Source organism: Pseudophryne corroboree, chromosome 10, assembly GCF_028390025.1.
Source record: "Pseudophryne corroboree isolate aPseCor3 chromosome 10, aPseCor3.hap2, whole genome shotgun sequence".
NCBI classification, from domain to species: domain Eukaryota; kingdom Metazoa; phylum Chordata; class Amphibia; order Anura; family Myobatrachidae; genus Pseudophryne; species Pseudophryne corroboree.
Genome location: NC_086453.1, coordinates 251,120,710 through 251,125,491, shown reverse-complemented (window position 1 = coordinate 251,125,491; position 4,782 = coordinate 251,120,710). Strand labels below are relative to the sequence as shown.

Genomic DNA, 4,782 nt, shown 5'->3' with positions numbered 1-4,782 from the left:
TTTACCGGGTTGATTTACCGGGTCAGGCGACCCGCTAAATCACCCAGTGTGCTTTCACATCGCACACTGACCCGGTTCGACACGGCAATATGCCGTGTCGGTACCGGGTTATTTGTGCGATGTGAAAGGGGTCTTAGTGACATAGGAATTCACGCAATTATTTGTAATAAATATTGATACACACCCAATTCCTTTTGATACTTAGCAGTGTTACTAATAGGACTAATACATTTGCGTTGCCATAGCTCATCACATAACAATTATTCTTGATCATCCCTGAAACTTGATTTTGCTACAGGGGTCACTTATAATTAGTGCTAAAATGTGGTTGGTCTATGTGCTTTGAATCAGTGTCAAAATGTGGTAACACAGGAATTCATGCAAGAGTGACAAAGGAATTTACGCAAGTATTGGTGATAATTATTTTCAAGGATAATTATTACTAGCATTGCATGACCAACAGCATATGTTAAATCGTTGAGAGATATTCAATCTTATTACTATTTTCCAGTCTTAACTCATTTCCGTGGACTCTCATCTGTGATCAAAGGGGCAAACTCTACACTTGCTGTGGTGGTTGTTGCATTCCTGCCTAACACAGAAAGCAGATCCACATAGTCATTATCTTTTAACTTTAATACTGTGTTTAATCTATTTATTTTTATATTGGTGCACTCTCATTAGTGTCCACATCATCAGTCCGATCACTCTACCACCATACCACACTGCAAATGCCCGATCTCGTCCGATCTTGGAAGCAAAACAGTGCAGGGCTGGGTTAGTACTTGGAAGGGAGACCTCCAAGGAATACTCAGTGTTGTAGAGGGTATGAATCAACTTGGTCAGGTGAGTCAAGTATGACACTAACATCAGTATCACCACTAATCTTCTTTCATTCTTATCTATAATATCTCTCATCTACTATATATGGCCCATTGGCAACAAAATATATTATTGCCTTTTTCCAGCATTATCTGTTACTGGTGACCAGTTTTCCTATGTGGTATTGACCATATTTTTGGTCTTATCAATACAGATTCTTCTGTTCTGGTCAGGGTGAAATGGTGGTAAGACCAATCGTGGCTACATACTTTCAAACTACTATTTGCGTAGAATGACCAGAACATTTTAAACTATTTTCACTCATTCATTCCTTCCTTCCTACTTCAGGTACTTTGGATTGTCTGTTGGGTAATTTTGTCTTTGTTTTTAATTGATTATAATAAAATAATGTTTTATTGTATTCTTTCTTAATATATCATGGAATTTTCCACGTAAAATAAGAGTGCGCCCACACAAGAGTCTTCTTTTTCTCCCTCTTGTATACAGTGCACATGGTTTTGCCCATTAGAGAAAGATTTTGCTTTTGTGATCCATGCTCTATTAGGCCCTGAGTTCACAGTAAGATAAATACTATATTAATCTAAATTTACCCACCTCCATCTTGAAAACTACCCCTACAGGTGACAAAACCAGGCTGGCTATTAGAGGGGAGGACAATTGCCCCAACCACCGGCAACATAAGGACATTAGAAAAACATGCAAATAAGAGCTGTGCATCCTAACTATTTGCATCCTACTGTCAATGGCACAGAGAGGGGGGAGCGGGTACAAATTACCCGGGCATGGGAAGATGGCGCTGACCGGGGAGGAGGGACCCGCTTCATACTCAAGTAAGGTAGAAAGCATGTGCCCTCTCCTGCTTCCCCTGCCCCATGTTAAAATTGCACCCCCCTTTGGAGTGCATATCTTTATAAATATCGTTATAGTAATGCGCAACGTTACACTGCCACTTTACCAGGGCCCAGTGTGGCTACCTATGCCCCTCCCTACCATACCCAAAACCCCCAGGTGGTGCATGCATCAGGTTCTGACTGGGGTTTAATTTTCCTTAGGCTTATGTTGGGGATGCAGTTAAGTTCCCGACAGTCAGGATCTTGGCAGTCAAAATACGGATGCTGGAATTCTGACAGCAGTCAAAATGCTGGCAGTCAAAATCACGACCGCCGCCCAGTATTCCCACTAGGGTGGTGGTCCACATCACCACCCGAGGGGGAATATAATAGTGCGGTGAGCTAAGCTCGCCACAGACCACAAAATATGGTGAGCACCAGAGCCGGCCTTAGGCATAGGCAACCTAGGCAATTGCCTAGGGCATTTGGTATGCTTAGGGGCACCAGCAGCTTCTGCTGATTAAAATGATATGTGGCATGCCTATATTCTGTGTGTGACTGCGGCTGTATCTGCATACGAAATGCTACATTGCAGTGTATTCCTGGAAATCACTGTAATGTAGCATTTTGTATGCAGATACAGCCACAGTCGCATACAGAATATAGACATGCTGCATATCATTTTAATCAGCAGAAGCTGCTTGTGTATCCTAGCCACATAGTAATGCAAATAATAAGATGCATTTTCATAAACAAAAGGCGCCCGACGTTAGCAGAGCTACCAGCTGACTCATGCCAGGCATCTCCTGCAGAACTAGCGGCGGTGCTAGGGGCACCAACCAAAATCTTGCCTAGGGCATCAAATTGGTTAGGGCCGGCTCTGGTGAGCACAACAAGCCCGCAAGGGGACACGCTGCACTTGATGTTGGGATTTTGTCTGTCGGGATTCCGACGTCGGTATCTCAAAAGCTGGGATCCCAACTGTTGGGAAATCATATTGAATCCTTATATCCATATAAGAAAAACCTGAAGGGTAACTTCAGATTTTGTTCCATGGACATGTATCATAAACCTGTGATTATTTCTGTGCTATTTTAGTTAGGATCATTTTCCCATTTCATTCTACAGTTCATATGAGTTTAAGGTAGATATTCCTTTTTATAGTCAATTTGATATTTGAAATCAGTGTGTTTCTGTTATGAGCAAGGGATTCTGGGAGAAAAAAACATTGGTTTGCACTGCTGCACTGATATTACTGGCAGTGCATGGGTTGAGTGAACATAAGTGAATCTTTTATACTATTAAGACCCTTTATCTCACATAAAATGAACAGTTTGGTGAATATAAATCAGGAACTGTAATGCACACAATGAGTACCTGCATTACAGGGAAGTGCAAAATCATTGCTAATTTACCTAATGTACTAAAATTCTATTTCTGCAGGTTATCTATCTGTAACTCTAGATATTTAACATATTTGAAATCCAATAAAGCATACTTTATTTACTATGAATAGCGTATCTAGGACGATGCATATAAAGGCCATTCTGACAATGAGTGGTTTTAATGACTTTGAAGCCACACAAATTTCCGTTTGGTGGTTTATAAGTGTTATGAGAAATATTAGATGCCTCACTGGACATTATGTACATGAGAAAGGTCCATTTGTCTGTCATGTATGTCAATACCTTGCAAATTTAGAGAAGAACAATTTGTGCGGGTAACGTTGTACTTTCATATAGTTCTCCGCTGCAGGACAGTTACTAATATTCTAGCAGATAAAACTAACTATCACATGTAGGTTTACCATATTTGGAAAAAAAAAATCTTTATTTTAGTATATGGCACTAGAAACCTTTGTGTATGCCATCAAATCAGTGCTGCAGAGGAACACCTAATGCAGACCTGATCGCAAGCAGGCGGTTGTTTTTTTTTTGCACTGCTGCGACCAGGTAGTCGCCGCCTACAGGGGGACGGGGTAGTTGCTGTGCAGAGGTGCGATCGTATGTGCAGAGAACTGCACAAACAAAAGTTTGTGCAGTCTCTGCACAGCTCAGGACTTACTCTTCCAGTGTGATGATCCGGCCCGTAGCTGACGTGCGGAACCCTCCCTTCAAACGGCTGGACACGCCTGCGTTTTTCCGGACACTCCCTGGAAACGGTCAGTTGACACCCACAAATGGCCTCTTCCTGTCAATCTTCTTACGATCGCCGGTGCGATCGCTTTCTTTGTTCTTCTCGTCACTCTCCGGCGTTCCCTGTCGCTGGGGGGCCTCGCGCCTGCGCATTGTGGTGCATACGCATGCACAGTTCAGACCCGATTGCTGCTGTGCGAAAACGCACAGCAGCGATCGGGTCTGAATGACCCCCATGGCTAGAAATAAAAGCAATTGCTTTTTATTACATCAGTGTTACAATGCTAAACTAGTTTTAATGTACTGGTTCTGAGCTGAAAAGAGTGACGATGACTCAGAGAAAGACATGACAATAAGTGTATTCACAAGGGGGAGTGTATAAAACCTTGGAGAGATAAAGTGGATAGAGAGATAAAGTACCAGACAATCAGCTCCTAACTTCCATGTTACAGGCTGTGTTTGAAACATAACAGAAGCTGATTGGTTGGTACTTTATCTCTCCACTTTATATATGTCCAAGCGTTGATACATCTCCCCCACAGACTGGCTGCATGCACCAGAAAATTCCATTGATCATCCCATTCCTCAGTATGGACCATTGTTTTTGAGATTTTACACTCAGTGATTTGGGACCAAAAATGACCAAATGAATCATACAAATTGCTGTGTGCTTGATTCAGACAGAAACAGATTGTACATCTCTTTCAGGTAAAACTACTTCATATTATAAAGGGCTAAACACTCTAGATATCCAACTTATACAGCAAAGTCAGTGAGTAAGCAAATGGTAAACCAAGTAAAGAAGACTGAAATATATCTTGCGTAAAAATTAGATTTTTAATGTTTCAATACATATGGCCTCATTTGAGTTACAATATTTACATTTGTTTCTCATGGGGAAATAACATTTATCAGCTGAACAGATTTATTGCTCAACACTTCCTGAAAGCAGTTTGTCAGTTTATGTAATAAAG

The 4,782-nt window shown here is 41.4% G+C and overlaps 1 pseudogene; it reads left to right on the top strand.

Annotated features, from left to right (window-relative positions):
- Window positions 1-707: 707 nt before the first annotated feature.
- LOC134967530 (5S ribosomal RNA) lies at window positions 708-826 on the top strand (annotated as a pseudogene).
- The last annotated feature ends 3,956 nt before the right edge of the window (window positions 827-4,782 follow it).